A 20,944-nucleotide genomic window follows, 5' to 3' on the forward strand; every position below is an offset into this window, starting at 1 on the left:
TGGTAGACTCTGACATGCATTTATGGAACAATGGGGCTCTGAGAGACAGCCTTGTAGCTCACGGGAAGACATAAGATGTGCTATTTTGACTGCTTCATAGCAGAACGGGGAACACACGCACACAAGGGAATTATGCATTTTTCTTAGTTTTGCCCAAAGTCCTCAAGGCAACAGAATCTTGTGATGTCATCATGAACTTTCCATTTCCACTGACACAAAGGCTAAAAATTTCTAATGACATCACAAAGAAAAAAGGAATCTACTTTGATTCTCTAAGCAATCTGTTACCTTCCATGAGCCTTGAAGAAAAAGGCAAGGCTCTTTCCTGACAGGGTATGTGTCACTTTGCTGATGCACAGTGGGTGACACCCTCCCTAATGCAATTCAAACCAGCCAAAGAAAGGATTCACAATTGAGGTTGGATAAAAAAGACATACTGAATATTGAGCCCAACAGATTTTCTTTTTTTTAGAGAAGGAAATCATTTAAACAAATATTTCTTCAGGGACATTCAAATTTGTACTCATGTCTGGTTACTATGTTACTAATGTTTTTGTCATTTTTTGGGCTGGTCACAAAAATGCAGAGGAAGGTACAGGAAGCTTTCACTTACAGGAATGCAGTGCAGCTCAGTCTTTTGTTTTTAAGGTGCAGTGATTTCGGTCTTTAAATGTAACTTCAGGCAGTCTGAAAAGAAACAGGTTAAAATATCTTTCAGTTGTAATTGGTATTTCAGATTTAATTAAAAATTAAACTTTCATAATGTTTCACCATCCAAAGCAATGCATTATCAGTCAAGCGTGGCTTTTTTTTTTTTCTTCTGTTAAGGAAAAAAAAAAACCTTTTCCAGAGTAGTTTTTTAATGAAAAGAAAAGGATCTAAAGAAGAAAAAAAGCAATTCGGAAAAACAAAATATGCCTCCATGTTAAGGACTTTGTAATGATATGACTAGAAGCTCAGTACCTCTAAATTTTAGCTATATTCTATCTGATTAAAAAATATAAAAACTCCTAAAGAACAATCGCACAGTCTAAAGATTACAGAAAACATTAATTTCAGAGAATAAAGAAGGAAATCTATGATCTAAATACACTTGTTAAGGGGAAATTATGACTTCAAATAGAATTGGAAAATTTTGTTAGATCTACCACTTTCAAATGACTGACTTGGTGGTGGGGCAAATGGTAAAGTAGAGGTAAAGGAACATAGCAATACAAAACACCCCAAACTGTGTTTACCACGCCCCAAACTGTATCTCACTGTATATCGTTTCACATGCAGCCACGGCTGTTTGAAGCAGCACAGGAAGACCATGAGGGTTTGAAACTGACCTCTTAGTTTAAATAACTGTAACCACGTTTTTAAATATGTATTTTTAATCTTCAAATAATAGTCTAGGCATTAAAATCTACAGGTATGTCACAAATATTTGGGCTTAAAAATGTCACACTATTTTTTTCAATCCTTCCTTCACATAACAACATCTATAAATAAGATAACAGTTTAAAAAAAAACAGACTAGATTAAGTCATCTCTATTTTTAGCTTCAAATAATTGACACAGCAGGATTTAGAAAAATACAGGTTTTTCAATATAAAATGGAGATAATACAATTATCTGTATTTTACTTCACAGAGCAGCAGTACATTTTTTATATATTTGTAGAACTAAATGCTGTATGTTTATGACCACCTTCACTTAGTGCAAAGTAATAATTTAATATCTCCCATATGAGAGCATGATCATAAATCACCCCTGAAATTGCATCTATTATTAGAAAATGTATTAGTTTTCTCTTGTGAATCCTGTTTTCTTTTTCCCTTGGAGGATGTGGAAGAATATTTTGGGTATTGTGTCTATATGATGTATGTAGATTTTAAATGCAAACTTGTTCAGATTCACTAATCCATCCATGAATGGATACAAAAAAAAAAATCGCTGACATTGACTTAACTCAACTTTCCCCTGCTTCTCACATGCCTGAATTAGACTAAAAATGTACCAGTGTAAAGACAGAAATTATGGAGGCGTCACCAAGGACAACTGAATGAGAGGAGGGGAGTATACATATTTCCTTATAAGGCAACAAAACATTCGTAAAAGAAGCTGACAAAAATAACTCTTGCTCAGAAATTATATGGAATAATAATAATTCCTGATAAATGATTCATAAATATAAAAACTGCCCTCCTCTCCATATATCTTAATCACCAGTTGGCATTGTTATGCTTACCACTCAAACATGGTTAGAGAAACTGATTCACTGTCTAGTTCATGCAAGAAAAGGTGATGGAAATTAGGCTGCATATTTATATATAAACTATTTAACTGACAACTAGCAGTTCAATTTAATCAGTCAGATTTCTGTCCTTAATTCACCAGATGTACAGTGAATTCAACTATCAGTTCAAAATATTAAGCTAATTTCTGAATAGACAGTCTGCGAAGTAACATTCTCCCCCCTCCTCCTCCTCTTTGACCTTTCTCTTCACTGCCTGTTTCTTCTTTACTTTCGTTTTCTTCCTTATTTTTCCCCTTCTCTTTTTTTCCCTTGGTGAGGGTAACGAAGCTCAAAAATAACATCTTGTATCCTGTTGAGGGAAACTTGGTCACAACTATCCTTCCAGATGACAAATTCATTCTTAAATGTCTGTTTTGCTGTCCAAAGAAAACAGAGCAATTGAGAAAATAGAGACGCAACATCACTTACCACTATCAAAACCACCACTTTTAATTCCCACGCTACATTCATCACAAGGAGGACTGAAGTTTATATATGAATAATTTACATTATTCCCTAACCTCAAATAGGACCAGAAATAAGACTAATAACAGGACCATTTTGTGGCACTCAGGCAAACGGCTGGGCAAAACAGATGGATCTTACTTTGAGCCAGGACTCAAAAAATACAGTCGCCAACTCACTGTTGGCGACTACGTATCTTGGCCCAAAGATGGACCTGGAAGGGGGACCAGTTGTCTTTGATATGAATACTGTTCCTATTCATATCTGCCTCATGAGAAAATCATTAACTCTGCCACTATGTACTGGGGTTAAATGTTGGGTAGAAACTGTTTGGAAGAAAGGTCATCAAGGAAGTAAAATATTCTGAAGGCATGTCAGATTAGATTAAAGAGAAGAAAGTTAGGAGACTAGGACCTTATTTTTGGCATTACTATCTACTTCTCAACTTCCTGTTTTTTTTCAAGCTCAGTACTGTACACTGAACCCACCTTCAAAATTGAGATTTTCAGAGGGTGTGACATCAAAAAGAGTAACTTCCTCCCGACATTTCAAGTTCCAAAATTTGTAAAAAAAAATTTTTCAAGTCATCCCGCTCAATCTCAGCCATTATTAAAATTGACCACCTGTGTCAGGCTTCTTTAATCAGGACAAAACTACGTATGGCTTTGTAGCTTACAGTCAACACCCAGCGATGCACTAGGAAACAGCTCAGTCGGTAATCAATGCAAATTACAAAACCCGGAAGAATGCTTCCTTGGCAGAGACCCTTTAGCAAAAGAGTTGTACATTCTGCACAAGTTAAAGATTCTGAATGACTTTCCAGAGAAGTAACAAATACATTATATTTGTAACCTATCCTGTGACTCACAGGACCCAAACGCAAAGCCCCCAGACAATCTAAAAAACTGAAGGGGGGTGAGGAACTATAGACTTAACATTGAATAGTAACAAAGGGTTGCTTCCGACCACACTCTACCTTATGAAATCCACACATTAGAGTCTCAGGTATCACGTCACAGAACTTCAGGGAAAGCACAACAGAGCACTCCAGTTCAGGAGGTCTGCGCTGATCCAGGCACTTCTCTTCATGCTCTCCCAACTGTTCAGCAGCCAGTGTTTCTCCGTCAGATTGGTTTTAGGGGTTCCCTCACCTCTCTGTGGCTTAGTCATTCTGATACTGTTTAGATTTGATTTTTAAGACATAAGTCCTGTCTGTGCTCAGCATAGAAAGCAAATTATAACATTTTAATTCTCTTACCTTTTTTTTTCACTTAAAAACTTATTGCAGAAAATTTCAAACATATACAAGCATAGGGAACATAGTAAAATGAACTCCCATATACTATCACCCATGGTCAATGTTTTTTACATCTGTATTCTCACTCACTTTTTCTTCCACCAGATCATTTTAAAGACCACCTAAGGTATCATATCATTTCATCCATGAATATGTTAAGATCTATTGCTAAAAAAAAATGACTTTTAAAAATCATAGCAAATATCATTATCCCATATCAAAAATAATAGTAATTCTTTAACACTATTAAATTATTTATGTCAGATACTTGACTCTTAATTTGTTTTTGCTCTAGGGTTTTTTTGTTTGTTTTTTCACAGTTGGTTAGTTTAAAGTTAGGGTCTAAACAAGACAGACATATTACATTTGAATCATAATTCTCTTTTAACCCATAAATCCCCCACTGCTTTTTTTAATTTTAGCTTTTTATTTTGAAACAATTGCACATTTATGGAAATGTTGCAAAGATAGTACAGATTATTTCATGTTTTTTTCACTACATTCTCCTAACATTATTATCTCATATAACCACGGTAAATTTGTCAAACTAAAAAATTAACATTGGTACAATACTATTAATTAAATTACTACTATTATTATGTTATAAACTTGTATTATTATATATTATGATAATACATGTAATATATTATCATAATAGAAATCATTATTCAGATGGCATCAGTTTTTCCACTATATTTTTTCTGTTCCAAAGACCTAATCCATAATACTGCCTTGTATTTAACTGCCATTTCTCCTAAATCTCCTCTCATCTGTGACAATCTCTGTCTTACCTTGTTTTTCACAACCTTAACAATTTTGAAGGTAGTGGTCATATGTTTTGTGGTATGTTCCTCAATTTGGATTTGTCTGAAATTGGGATTATCGTTTTAAAGAAGAATGCAAAAGAATGAAGTGCCCTTCTCATAACATTGTATCAGGAGGTACATAATATCAATATGCCTTGTCGCTAGGGATATTAATCTTGGCCATTTGGTTAAGGGGGTGTCTGCTAGGTTTCTTTTTGTAGTTTTAATAAGCATAACTTCATTTTTAATAGTTTTTTTAGGTATAATTTATATAACATAAAATTCACCTTTCCAAAGTGTGAATTTGTAGAATTTATAGAATTTAAGTAAATTTAGAGTTCAGTAATCGAATTTTAGAATATTTTTGTCACCCTAAAAAGATCCTTCATGTCCTTAGGCAGTCAACCCTCACTCTCATTCCCAGTCCCAGGCAAAAACTAATCTCCTTTCTGTTCAAAACATTTACCTTTTCTGGACATTTCATATAACTTCAGTCATACAACATATTCTCTTGCATGTAGCTTATTGTAATGTTTTCCAGATTCATCTATGCTGTGGTATGTAGTAATTATTCCCTTTTATTATTGAATTAAAGAATTCATTAGTATTATGAAGATAAGTATCATATATGATAAAGAGAATCCTTTATTAGACATATATCTACAAATCGCAAATACTGCAAATATTTTTCCCATCCTTTTCAATTCTTTAGTGGTATCTTTTGAATGCAAAGGTTTTTAATTTTGTTGAAATCCAAATTATTAAGTTATTTCTTTTTTGTATCATGCTTTTGTTGTCATCTCTAAGAACACTGTCTAACTCAAGGTCATGAATATTTTCTCCTATTTTCTTATAGAAGTTTTACAGTTTTAGCTCTTACATTGAGACCCATTTTGAGTTAGTCTTTGTTTTTTGGTGTGAGGCAAAGATCTAAAACCATTTTTTTCCTCATATAATATTAGCGCCATGAATATTCATTTATATTTCATATAGTTTTAGCATCAACTGTCCCCAGATTATACACTGAAAAAAACTATTCCTTCCTTATCAATTGCCTTGGCACCACTGTTGAAATAAATTGACTAAAAAATGTAAAGACTAATTTTCTAAACTTAAAATTCCATTCCTTTGACCTATATGCCAGTGCTATACTCTCTCTCTTACTATTGTTTTTATAGTAAGTTTTAAAACAAGGAAGTGTAAGTAGTCTAACACTGTTCTCCTTTTCAACATTTTATTCACTGTTCTGGGTGCTTTGCACTTTCATATAAATTTTAGCTTGTTAATTTCTACAAAAGTACCTTTATTATTTTTGATGTTATTATGAACAAAATTGTTTCCTTAATTTCTTTGTTTGTTGCTAGTATACAGAAATAAATCAGATTTTTGTATAATGCTCTTGTACCCAGTGAACTTGCTGAACTCATTTATTAGTTTGTGTGTGTGTATGTGTATGTGTGCAAATATGTATGTGAATACATTCCTTAAGATTTTCTACATATGTTTTCAGCAAATGAAAAGTTTTACTTGTTACTTTCCTAAATAGATGCCTTTGATTTCTTTCTTTTCTATTCTTTTCCCTTTCCCTTCTAGTAAAATGTTGAATAGAAAAGATTTGACAATCTAGCCTTATGCACAATCTAAGTGTTAAACCAGTCAGACTTTCATCATTAAGTGTCATGTTGGTTGTGGGTTTTTCATAAATGCCTTTTTCAGGTAATAGAAATTCTATTCTTTGTTGAAAGTTTCTGTAATGAATGGATATTGGATTTTCTCAAAAGTTTTTATGTATTTGTTGAGCTATCACATGGTTCTCTCCCTTATTCTATTAATACGGTACATTACATTAGCTGATTATCAGATGGGAAACCTATCTTGCATTCCTAGGATAAATCCTACTGGTCAGGGTATAAAATACTTTTACAGACTCCTTTATTTTGTTTGGGAATATTTTGTTGAGGATTTCAGTGTCCATATTCATGATTTCTTTTATGTCTTTGATCTCAGGATAATACCATTTTCACAGAATAAAATGAGCAGTGTTCCTTCTTCCTCTACTTTCTTGGAAAGTTTGTAGGATTATTTCTTCTTTAAATACTGGATAGAATACAGTGAATACATTGCATCCAGACTTTTCTTTGTGGGATGACTTAATTAATAATTTCTTTACTGTTATAGGTCTATTCTTATTTTCTACTTCTTAAAACAGTTTTGGTAATTTGATAATTTGTGCATTTCTAGAAAATAGACCATTTTATCAAAGTTGTCTAATTTCTTATAATTGTTCAAAATATTACCTTTTAAAAATCTTCCTAATTTCTATGAGGTTGGTACATATCCTATCTTTCATTCCTTACTCTGATAATCTGTTATCTTCTCTTTTTCCTTGGTCAGTCTCTCAATTATGTTGACCTTTTCAAAGAATCAACTTTTGATTTCATTAGTTATCTCCATTTTCTTGATTTCTGCTGATCTGTATTATTTAAGTTCCTCTTTTTGAGTTGAATTATGTTATATATTTATATTATATCTATATTTACCTACCTAATTTTATTATCCATGCTATTGGTTTCTTTAGGTGGATTTTACTAACCATTTGTTGTCATAACATTTCATCCTAAAGGATTTCCTTCAGTATTTCTTGTAAGGCAAGTCTGCTGTCAATGAATTGCCTCTGTCTTTTTATCTTGGAATATCTTTATTTTACCTTCATATTTGAAGAACAGTTTCGCTGGATATAAAATTCCTAAATGTCTTTTTTTTTTCATCTTTTTCCTTCAGCACTTTGAATATGCTATTCTTCTGCCTTTGAATTTGTTTCTGATAAGAACATGATTGTTAATCATAGTGTTATCCCCTATATTGAATGAGCCTTTTTATCTCTTGCTGCTTCTAAGCATTTCTCTTTTTCTTTGGCTTTCAAAGTTTGACTGTATATGTCTATGTATGGATCCTTTTGCGTTTACCATAATTGGAATTTGTTGAGCTTCTCAATGTGTAAATTAATGTTTTTCATCACATTTGGTAAGTTTTGAACATTGTGTACTTTGAATATCTTTTTTTTGTGTGTGTACCCTTTCTTTCTCTTCTGCCCTCCTCCTCTCGTTACACATTAGCATGCTTAATGGTGTCTCACAGATCTCTGAAAGTCTGTTCATTTTCTTCATTTTTTATTTTTTGTTGTGTTCCTTAGATTGGGTAACTTCTACTGATTTATCTTCAGGTTTACTGATTCTTTCTTCCACCACCTCAAATCTACCATTGATTCTCTCTAGAATATTTTTCATTTTAATTACTGTACTTTTCAACTCCAGAATTTTGTTTCTTTTTGAAATAACTTCTATCTTTATAGCTCCTTTATTTGAAGAGTAATTATAGTAATATTTTATCTTTTTATTTACTATGGCCTTCAGTTATTTGAACATATTTGCAATGGCTGTTGTCAAATCTTTGCTAAATTCAACAATTGCTCTCCACAGAGACAGTTTCTATTGACTGCTTATTTTTAACTTGGTATGGGTCACACTCCTAGTCTTTTTTTACATGCCTCATGTTTTTTTCTTGAAAATTGGCATTTTATAGAGTATATTATAGCAAATTGACTTCTCATTTTCCCCTCTTGGGAAGGGGGAATTGTTGTTTCTGCTACTTATTTGTGTGTTTGTTTGTTTAGTGACTTAGCAGTCTAATTCTGTGGAGCCTGTTTCCCTCATGCTATGCAGCTGCTGATGTCTCTGGTCAGTTTGTATCATTCCTATATTCATTGATTAGCTAAGAATTTCTCCTTGTCAGCACAATATGCAGTATACATCCAATGATTGATCAGAAATTGTACTCAAACACCTTGAAGCAAAAAGCTAACACCCTTTGCATACATACATGTGTATGGGTTGGGGAATGCATTCAAAGTTCAGGCAGTTTACAAGTCTTGTCTCTTACTTTCTGTTGGACTCTGTCTTATCTCTTCTTTGCACAAGGCCTTATGGTCAGTGGCTATCTTGGACCCTCTCTGGTCTTTCCTGGAATATGTATGCAGACTTTCAAATCACCAGGGATATGTTTTAGCTTATCAAAGCCCACTATGACAGTCACCTTATCCAAATCTCCATGTTAAATGTTTGGGTAATATGTCAGTCTATTGCCTTCCCCAACCTGAATTGCAACCTCAGGTTAAATATGATGTTTATCTTCCCTATTTGTCACAGAGATTGCTACTGTTTCTGACAACACCTACAGGCATATGGCTTTTTCATATTCTACCCCATCAAGTCAGCTCTTTTTAGCAGTGAAGTTGTAGGTTTTCAAGGGTTGCCTTGCCCTGGTAGAACTATTGCACCAATGGAGTTTGGTGAAGATAGTCCCAGATAAAAAACAAGATCTCACTTATGCCTGCTGTTTCACCATAATCTTCAATGTAGCCCTTTTTAGCTGTCAAAATATCCAGTTCGGGTGATATAATTTGTGATCTCCTTCTATATAACATCAGCAAAAACAACATAAAGTATTCCTTCAGCAAATGACCATCACCTACTTAGTTTTCTTGTTATTCAAGAGTCAGAGGCCCGGCTGCAGGTGTGTGTGTGTGTGTGTGTGTGTGTGTGTGTGTGTGTGTGCGCGCGTGTGTGTGTGGTGGGTGGGGAGGTCCAACTGCCATTGAATGAAAGTTTTCATGATGGTTATATGTGCACAGGAAATCCTCAACTGCCCATTCTACTACACCTCTAGAAAGCCTAAAAGTTTTAGGGGATTAAAAATATCTGTCAATTCTGAAAATCCTTTGTTAGATTGGGCCATAATGATTGGGAGGTAAATGGAGGGTGCCAATAAGGGTGCCAAATTTCTCTGATGGGAGATGAAGAATATTGCTTTACTTTACAAGAGCTGAGAGTAACCACTCAATGAGAAGAGTTAGAATTGGATGGCTCATTATGGACTGCTAGGAAATGTAGAGCTGAACTGAGCTGGACTAAACCCATTTCAAGCAATTGTGGAGGACATGTCATCTAGACTTAATATTACACAAAATAGCTCAGAAATCTCTGTAAAAAGGCCCAAGTACTTTCCCACCCAGGTTATGTCTCCATGGGAATATACTAAGGGGATATGCTCTTCTGAGAGCTTAAAAAACTGTTGTAAATCTGAAAGTTCCCACATAGAAATAGGAAGTAATATATATTTCAAAAATGATTTTTGCTTTATGTGATGATCCACAATAAAATTCCCTTGAGAACAGATTCTCCTAGAGCATTTAAGTTATGAATAGATTTTAAAAATCGCTCCTATTACATAAAATGAGATAAACATGTTGTATTTGCTCTTAGGAATTTTCAAAACTTTTTTCTTCATAGAGACTGAAAGGAATAGGAAAATCAGCACACTTTGTGCAGTAGAAATGCAGAATGTATGATGTATTGACTTTGACTATCTTACTGGTGCTTTTGGATCAACATTAATGCTTCACATTTACAACATGTCAAAGCAATAAATGTATTCGACAAACTTCATCTCACTAAAGTATCATAATAATTCACCTTTAACCCAGGAATCTATAACAGTAAATATTACTATTTCTATTTGTAAAACAAGAAATCTAATCCATAAAACAAACATCACATAAATTAATTAAGTACAAAATTAAGTCTGGCAATGGAGTATGTGATAAAATTCCACCACCTTGTTGTATGAGATAATCAATTAGGCAATATCTTGGCTATAGCAAAAAGGAAACTTGGAGCCTCTGTCTGTATATTACAGCAGAATCAACATAAATGTTTAAAGAGATTTTTCGATCTTATGAAATGTTTCTTCCCCAGCTAATCTCTCAGGTAAAGTGGGTGGACATTTTTTTGTCTGTGTATTTTTGTTAGCCTTTATAATTCCTATGAGAGAATTTCAACCCAACCCCTAACTTGATTACTATTTCTGCTGTTAATTAACAAAGAATAGCTGGTTTTCCAATAATACAATCTAGAATTCACTGTCATCCAATAACAATCAAAGACGTAATTTAGAGAAACAGCATAAAAAGAAAATTGCCTGAAGGATGTGCAGTTCTTTTATTATAGTTTGGCACCTAGGTATATCCTTTGATTTATACCAGTTCTGCATCTTATAAGACTGAGAATACCAAATTTCACATTAGTGAGATGTTATCAATCTGTGTTAAGGGCTACAATGGAAGTATACCTACAAAATATTCTTTGTCCTGAAAGTGAATGTGGCACATGATATTCATAATATAATACAATGATCCCTTTATATACTGAAAAGTATCACAGTAAGTGGGTTCATCTTCATATCAGCAATGCATTTCTTCAATACTCAATTTGTAAATGTATAATAGATTGTATATAGGATACTCTTTTCTAAGTATAGGTCTAATTCTCATGGTTTTCCCTTGGTTACCCATTTTAGTTTTCATTCACTTCATTTATATCATATACTTAATTTATATTTTTTTACTTTCATTTATAGTATATATATCATATTTAATTTGTGTTATAAATTTATATCACAAATCTATACAACCCTTTAAACCACCTTTATTTCCTTTTGGAGTAGGCAGACATCCATCTGTTTCCTTGTCTTTTTATCTACCCTTCCATATATCAAAGTCATGTAAACTTACTATGTTTGGACTAAACAAAGCTTTAAAAACAGAATGATGCTTATATATAAACAACTCTCCTTAGGGAGACTGACTTTGAAACAGAACAGGAGGAGAATAATGCTTTTAATACTGCCTTTTTTTTTGCATATGACAACCATGTATCCTATCAGATCGTATTTCCAACATACTAATGGCTTTTCTTCCTAAGCAGAGTTGTGAAGTGGATGCAGAGAATGATGCTATTCATATTATTATTATCTATTTGATTAAGTTACCTCCAGTCTGAAATTTTAAGCAATGAGAAAAGTGGTAAAAACAAAACAGAACAAAACCTTCAATAAATTCTGAGATAATGGATTATTTGTGTAATGGAATACTTTGCCTTTAAATTTAGCTAGTGGTTTCCACTCCCCCTGGGATATTTTATACAGTTAACTCTTAGTGAATTATTTGCAGTGGGCTATGTGTAACACATTTTAACATTGTTTCCCTGACTATAAAATTAACACATAACCCATTGCAGAAAAAAATGGAAAATGCAGAAAAGTAGAAGAAAAAATTACAACACCAGAAGTCTGATCTCACAGAGACAATCCACCAGTACCGTCACATCTTCATTTCATTCAAACATGACAAATTTTAATTCCAGTTTGGCTTTCTCTTTTCCCCCTGTATATCATTCAGTTGCCTCCTTTTACCACTATTTGGTATGTACCCAAGCAACAGTACTTATTTTTTTACAAATTGATTTAGTAATTAGCCAAGTAGTATTGTCTTTCATAGGTCACCTATTGATTTTTATTCATTCTTCTTTTTTTTTTTAATTGAAGTATAGTTGATATACAGTCTTATATTGGTTTTAGGCAGTTACCCATATCACTAAATCCTCAACCCAACTAGTGCAGTTACTACCTGTCAACATAGAAAGATGCTACAGAATCACTGGCTATATTCTGCATGCTGTACTACCATCCCCATGACCAATTTATATTATAATTGAGAATTTTTATGCCCCTTTATTCCCCTCACCTTCCCCAACTACCTGCCTCTCCCTCATGGTAACCACCAGTCACTTCTCAGTGTCTATGAGTCTACTGTTATTTTGTTCATTTTGTTTTGTTTTTAGATTCCAAAAGTAAATGAAATTTTACAGTATGATGTGGAAGCAAACAAAGGGTCCATCAGTAGATGAATGAAGAAGATGCAGTACATAGACACAATGGAATATTATTCAGCCATAAAACAGAAAGAAATCCTGCCTTTGTCACAACCTGGATGGACCTGAAGGGGTACTATACCCAGTGAAATAAGCCAGGCAGAGAAGGACACATATCATTTTCTTATTCATTATTGCTGCTTCTTGTTATATGAGTGAGGTTTCATCTGATCATGCCCCATGAAGATTATCTATTACAAATAAAAGAGTATGGCATTACACAAATGTTGGACCACTTCTGTTTATAATATGTGAGTTAGAAATAGCTTCATTAACCTACAGAAAACAAAATATAATGGTAATTTCAATACTAAAACATCAACTATTGTATAGGAATGCCAAAGGCAAATTATTTTAGTTAATATTCATTTCTTTATTTTTATTTTTACTCTCCTTTACCACATACTACTACAATATTACTGTGGAAAACTGACAGCTGCTTATAAAGGTAAAGCACCATAAAAAGCTCCACTGCCTATTTCTCAAGAGTCTAATCTAGTTCTGTCTGAGGAGTTATCCTCTTCCCATGAACTCTTGTCATGTAGAATTACATCATCTCTCATAGCTCAGGTTATCTCCAACTCATAAAATGCTTTTTAAAAAACGTTATAAAGTGGGTTGTTATATATTCATATAACTTCCTCCTCACTTTGGATTAGCATGGAAATACACAATACATCAATATGTGTTTCATTAAGACAGTTTTGATATAGTTACAAGCTGGGCAAATAGAGGAAGTGTGCTGGGTGTAATTTATTTACATTTTAATAAGACCTCAGATGAATGATACCACACAGGAAGCTCATAGTGAGGTTAGGGAGAAATGGTGGTTGAAAAATGCCTTGAAGTTTGGAAGCTGTAAGTATTGCTTAATCAATAGTATTACTTCTGAATTAAGATAGGATAAAAGTTCCACAGGGACAGGTATTGTGGTCCACAACAAACATCATTCAAATTAAAAATTGAGAGAGAATATAAATTTTCCAAAATATGATAAACTTTAAAGGTTATACCACAGAATGCATATTGAGTGCTAAAGTTTAAAATGATAGGCCCTGTGATGTAAAAATCTCATCAAAGGCCAAAGGATGGGACTCTTCTTTCTTAATATACCAAAGCTTACTGCTAAAATTCCCTTTTAGTAGACATGCTAACATTATGTTAGCATTTAGATTTTTTCTCCTTTGCATGTTAATTTTTTTGTGAATGGTTCTAAAAATCAGGGCAAGTTCTTTAATGAAATAAGAGATTCAGAAAGCAATGATTTTCAGCCTACAATTATAGTAGCCTGCACTATTTCTATTTCTAAACTCTGAGCAGGGTCACCTTTGAGTGAGACAAATTATTACTGTAATGTTTCAGAGATTAATTTGCATGACATTTGTCTATCTGGTGTTATTCCAAAGAGAATAAAAAAATATTGCAAAAGTAAATACAATTTTTAAGCAACAAGTGTGGAATGGTAAAGGGAATATATAAGAGGAAAAGCAGGAAAAAGCCAGCATTAGGTCAATATACAAAAGGTATGTTGTGAGTCCTAATACACTTTGCTTAATTATAGAACAAGAATATGACTTTACTTATGTTAGCCACAATAAAGAGTAATGTTGTTTTGCATTTTCTTCCTTATTTGTATCTTATCTACCAACTAGAAAGCTCCCTGAAAGTATGTGATTTGTGCTTGTTTTATGATTCATAGTAACTAGTATCATGCTAAATACAAAGTTGGTTCTCAATATTTGTTGATTTGATTTGTGTGAAATATAAATAACCTGGTAAAGAAAGTATAGTATAAAAATAACAGAAGTTCATTTGTGCATACTGTATAAAAGAACAAAGTAAAAGATTCTTTATTTTATCCTGAAAAATAAAATTAATTATAAAACTAGATGGGGGAAAGAGGGTAGATTATGCTAAGTGACATTGAAACAGTAAAATTAATACCCAAACCCCTTCAACTGAAAATAAATCAGTGTAAATGCATATTTAGATTCTACAGATAATTCAGAAGACTCCCAGGGAAATGAAAACACAATGATGGCATCATGAAAGTGATTTGCCCCAATATCACATATAATTTCTGTTATACTATTTAAGATGTGATAAAGTATAATTAGAAATTCCAATTGCTGATTGTATAGAATTTAAACAATCTGTAGCACACAGGTCTGTATTATGAATTTCTGAGACATTATCAAGTTTTATAGATATTCTTGACTAGATTCTGAATACTTTTACTTCAGATGTAAAAGCCCACAATTTCAACTGTAAATCATAATTTTACATTAAGCAATTTTTAAAATTCACATATTGACATGGTATAAAATTAGGTTATAAAAATCCTTCAAACTGTTCTTCATAAAATCCTAAAGGTGAAGTTTTTCTAGTTATGCAAGGGCAATTTAATAATGAAAAAATCAATTACTATAAATCTCTTGCTGAATTCTTATGTTCTGAATAATCCAATAATGGTTTTTTTGGCATTTTTTTTGGTATCATTAATATGCAATCACATGAGCAACATTGTGGTTAGTAGATTCTCCACATTATCAAGACCCCACCATGTACCTCATTACAGTAATGGGGTAGCGTAGCAAGATGCTATAGAGTCACTACTTGTCTTCTCTGTGCTATACTGCCTTCCCCGTGCCCCCATCCCCACGTTATGTGTGCTAATAGTAATGCCTCTTATTCCCCTTCTCCCTCCCTCTCCACCCCGCCCACCAGTCCCTTTCCCTTTGTTAACTTAGTCCATTCTTCGGTTCTGTGAGTCTGCTGCTGTTTTATTACTTCAGTTTTTGCTTTGTTCTTATGCTCCACAGATGAGTGAAATCATTTGGTACTTGTCTTTTTCCGCCTGGCTTATTTCACTGAGCATAATACCCTGTAGCTCCATCCATGTTGTTGCAAATGGTAGGATTTGTTTCTTCTTATAACTGAATAATATTCCATTGTATGTATGTACCACATCTTCTTTATCCATTCATCTGCTGATGGACACTTAGGTTGCTTCCATTTCTTGGCTATTGTAAATAGTGTTGCAGTAAACATAGGGGTGCATATGCCTTTTTGAAACTGGGCTGCTGCATTCTTAGGGCAAATTCCTAGGAGTGGAATTCCTGGGTCAAATGGTATTTCTATTTTTAGTTCTTTGGGGAACCTGCACATTGCTTTCCACAATGGCTGAACTAGTTTACATTTCCACCAGCAGTGTAGGAGGATTCCCCTTTCTCCTCATCCTCACCAGCATTTGTTGTTCCTAGTCTTTTTGATGTTGGCCATCCTAACTGGTGTGAGGTGATATCTCATTGTGGTTTTAATTTGCATTTCCCTGATAATTAACGATGTGGAACATCTTTTCATGTGCCTGTTGGCTATCTGAATTTCTTCTTCGGAGAAATGTCTCTTCATATCCTCTGCCAATTTTTTAATAGGGTTATTTGCTTTGTGGGTGTTGAGGGGTGTGAGTTCTTTATATACTTTGGATGTTAACCTCTTGTCAGATATATCATTTACAAATATATTCTCCCATACTGTAGGATGCCTTTTTGTTCTGCTGATGGTGTCCTTTGCTGCACAGAAGGTTTTTAGCATGATGTAGTCCCATTTGTTCATTTTTCATTTTGTTTCCATTGCCCAAGGAGATGCATTCAGGAAAAAGTTGTTCATGTTTATATTCAAGAGAATTTTGCCTATGGTTTCTTTCAAGAGTTTTATGGTTTCATGACTTACATTCAAGTCTTTGATCCATTTTGAGTTTACTTTTGTGTATGGGGTTAGAAAATAATCCAGTTTCATTCTTTTACATGTAGCTGTCCAGTTCTGCCAACACCAGTTGTTGAAGAAGCTGTCATTTTCCCATTGCATGTCCATGGTAATTGTATGTTTTTAAAGGAAGGGGCTACGCATCTGAATTCCAATGCCTCGTGAACAATTTTTCACACATAGTAAGAGCTGAATAAATGTGTGTTCACAAGAAAAATCTATGTCTATCAATATTTACTGAAAAGGCAATAAATGTACTTCAATACACTTTCCTAATAAACAAAGAAAGGGTTAGAAATTAGCATTCTAATTACCTTATCAACAAAACAAAGAATATCTGTCTTTAATCAACAACTAATATCCACCTTTAACTGTTAAAAAAACTGGCAACATTACCATATAGTCAAGAACAAGGGTGGCTCATCATGATTACTTAACTGTTTTGGAAATTTGAGACAAGAAATAGGATATTAAACAGAAATAAGAGGGAAAAATGAAGATAAAGTCATCATTGTTTGCAGATAATTTAAGGACCTTGAAAACTCAAGAGAACTTCTATGAAATTATAAAAATTATTAAGAAATGTGAATAACATAGCCAGAGACAAAATATTATACACTGCTGTAGGATATTTTGGAAAGTTGTTTAGAGAGTAAATCCTAAGATTTCTCATCATCAGGAAGTTTTCCCCCCTTTCTTCTTTCTAACTGTATCTACATGAGAAGATGTATGTTAGCTGAACCTACTGCGATCATCGTTTCACAGTATATGTAAATCTAACCACAAGAAAATATGAAGACATGGCTTTTCTACTGAACAATTCAAAAATGGCCTGTAAGCAACTAAGGACAATAACAAGCACATAACATATTTATCCTTAAACATAATAGGAATTTGGGGACCTATATGACTAGAAAGACCCTATTTATTCATGAATGAAATATTACATAAATAGAAACATATGATACTTCTGAATGTGAAAACTGAATATTGCTAAGATACCGATACTAATTTAGAGGTTTAACAAAGTTCCAATAAAAATTCCAGTGGAACATTTTTATGAACTCAATGAACTAGATGAATCTTGAAGAATAAGTAGGTGCCAAGAACCAAAGTATTTTTTAAAAAAGAAAAGAAAGAAAGGAGTTGACCTAACAGATGTGTAAATTTATTGTGAAGTTCTAATGGAAACAAAGAACTGAAAAAAACCAATGGTACAAAAATAAATCCCAATGTTGATAAAAATTAGTAAGTGGTATAGATGGCACCAAAATCAGTGGGGAAATAGGACAAGTGGTTAACTATTGGGAAAAAAGTAAGACACTTATTTCTACCTTGGGCTAAAATAATTTCTGGAAGAAATAGAGAGTTAAAGTTCCAAAATTAAACCATGATGATACTAGAAAAATGGTGAATATTTATTAGACTTCAAACTGTTAAAAAGGAATATAAAAGCAAAGGCCACATAGAGAAAAAAAGTACAACAGAATTGGCTGTACAAATATTTTAAGCTTTCTCACACCAACAGCAAAAGCAATTGAATAGCATATGAAAACTGGGAGAAACATTTTTGCAACAGGTATGACAAAAATCAGTGACTTAACATTTTAAAAAATCTTACAAATCATCAAGAGTTAAAGGACATGAGCAAACAATTTATGAAAAGAAGAAAAACAATGGCAAATAAGCATATGAAAAACATTACAGCTCCATATTACTCAAATCAATGCAAATTAAAAAACAAACTAGTTTTATGCCTGCCAAATTGGCAAATATTTATAAAATGACAGTATTTAAGGCAAGTGTAGTTAGAAAAGTACTCTCAAATCCAATTTGTGATGAGTATGAAAAGAACCTTGACAAGTGTACATACTCTGACCTGGAAATCAACCTCCTAAGAATTATGCTGAAAACAATCAAAGAGGCAGAAAAATTCATATATAAAAATGGTCCTCAGAGCAGTTGGAATAATGGTGGAAAATAACCTACATGTCAAATAAGGAGGAGTTTAAAATCTTTTGGTATATAAATAAGATATGGTTATTAAATATGAATTTTATGACTCAAGAACTAATAATATAATTAATGCTAATTGAAGAAAGCAGAATATAGATTATCTGATTTAAATTATTATTTAAAAATACTCATACATATATATTTACACTGTACACTTAAAAATATATATAAAATTGGAAGGGGGTGGAGAAAATCTTAGAATTATTCATCCCTGATTTATATTTATTTGCTATATATTTTTTCTATTTCCATAATTATACTAACTGAGCACGCTTTAGTTTAATCAAAAAAGAAAAAAAAACTGTATTTTAAACCTAAAATGAATTTATGTGTCTTCAGCATCCACTCATGGGAAAAAATATCAAACACAAATAAAAATCACTTCTGTATATGGAATTACTATGCCATTCATCTGTCTCTATAAATTTATGTATAAGGAACATCTATTGAGTACTTGATTTTCTTGATTTTATTTCTGAAAAACATAACACTTTTTCTGAATTTAAAACCCAAGAAAATACAGTCACTCTTAAATACCATATTTGACCACAGTGTTCCTCCAGTGCTCTGATGATCCTTCCTCTGACCACTTCTAGATAAGGTTTACCGATCTTGTCAATAACTGTTTTGGTATCAAGTTCAGTAATAGCCTGAGAATGTTTATCTGGCCCATTTAGCCAACACCAAGAAAGTCACCTTCAAGCAACTGGGACCAACACAGTGAATCATGCATTTAATTTTCACATTTCTTTTGCCTGGAACACCAACCACTCCGAGTATTCTGAGAGTAGCAATGGATGGGACTTGGATTTTTTCATCAGTGCTTAATAGCTGCCAAAGTCAAGACATGCAATAACCTTCTAAGTAAGTTTGCTGGCTTCCTATAGTGTTTGAAGGCACACCCCCTCCAAACGTCTGCACTCACCATCTGCTACTCAACTGCAGAATAATGCACTCAAGTCTGGTGTTACTTGGCATAGCCAAGGATAGTCAATGTCCAACTCCATTCAGACATGTGCACCATATCAGGAACCTTATGATGCATCCTCAACATCAATGCAGCACTTTCAAGCCCCACTGCACATCAATCAAGTATATATGACAGTCAAGCTGACAGACAAAATCTAAGCCAACCCTAAACACCTACTGTGCATTGATCTCTCCAGTTTGCCTGCAGCTCATCTTCTATTAAGATGATAGCTTTGGCCTAGTCTTCCATGCCAAAACAAGTCCATGGAGTCACTCTGGCAAGAAGAGGGGTCTCTATCAATGTCAACAAGTTCCTTGCTGCCGACCCTACCATCTGTCCTCCTGCTTCCCACCTACCTAACTTTATGTGGACCTTGATGAATGGGATTCTAGTAGTCCAAGATTCTAGTTTAGCCAACCTTTGCAGATGGGGTCAACATGACTGCCCTCTGGCCAAACACCTAGGGTGACATAGCTGAAGAGTTACTTGGAGAGTACCTTTTGAAAATTTGATTTTAGAAATAAAGCAAGTAAAGAAGTTTCTGCCTGTTTTTGAGTTTAGAGTTTATGAGAAGAATGATGCTTTCAGTGTTTAAAGTGAGGATAATTTCTCTTTAAATTCCTTGAAAATGTTAAAAATGCTAAATGATAAATTCCATTTCAACACTATGGGTAAGGGAAATAAAGCCAATGAATAAATATAAAACTGAGGTTGTTTAAAAGTATTTACAAAGTAGGTTTGAGGTGAAGACTTGAAAAAATCCCAGAAATATGTAGAAATAAGACTTTATAATATAATATTAATACAGAAGTTGAACAATTCAATCTGCATTAGATGCAACAACATTAGAGAATATTGTAAATGCTAAATGGAAAATAGCTTTCAGACCTATTCTCCGGAAGTGTAAGTGTAACACTTACAGACTTCATGGTAGAGAAGTAGAACCTGACATAAGAATTTGATATAAATATGGAGAAATCAAATTTTTTATCTTAAAAAATAGGCATTATATGAAGTACAATAAACCAATATTGCCTTAAAAGTAGTAAATACAATTTCTGTGTGTGGACGTGTTGAGAAATCTTTTCAACTGGGTTATTAAAAATACACGTTAGACTGAGCCTAATGACATATAAAACCAACAGAAAATTTCAGAAAACACCACTGGTTCCTACCCAATTCAATTACTATGATGATACAATGATATGCTTTTATTTGTCATTCAAAGAAAGCTAAATGTATTTCTAGAACAGTCTCTAGACTCACCAAAAACAAAACAAACAAAAACAGTACCCCAAATGCAAAATATAGCATTGTCTGAAACTCTAGGCAATTTAAATAAGTAATAATTATAAGGTGAATCATTACCACAAAAATGAGATATAAATGTGAAAATGTTATATGCCATAAAGCATCATACACAGAATTGTTCAGCTTTGTACATAGTAAGCACCTACTAAATGTTTATAGAATTGATTAGAATTTAGTTGAAAAGAGAGGTATAATGAGACTTCGGTA

The 20,944-nt window shown here is 33.3% G+C and overlaps 1 protein-coding gene across 2 annotated transcripts in view; it reads right to left on the minus strand.

The window, feature by feature from the left end:
- Window positions 1-20,944, minus strand: part of ZBTB20 (zinc finger and BTB domain containing 20) — an 807,002-nt gene that overhangs the window by 466,199 nt on the left and 319,859 nt on the right. For both annotated transcript variants that reach the window (XM_057502832.1, XM_057502827.1), the window contains one exon: window positions 614-687. The gene's annotated coding sequence lies outside the window, so the exon portion shown is untranslated. The remainder of the gene's footprint in view (window positions 1-613; window positions 688-20,944) is intronic.

Source organism: Manis pentadactyla, chromosome 1 (genome assembly GCF_030020395.1).
Source record: "Manis pentadactyla isolate mManPen7 chromosome 1, mManPen7.hap1, whole genome shotgun sequence".
In the NCBI taxonomy this organism is placed as follows: Eukaryota; Metazoa; Chordata; class Mammalia; order Pholidota; family Manidae; genus Manis; species Manis pentadactyla.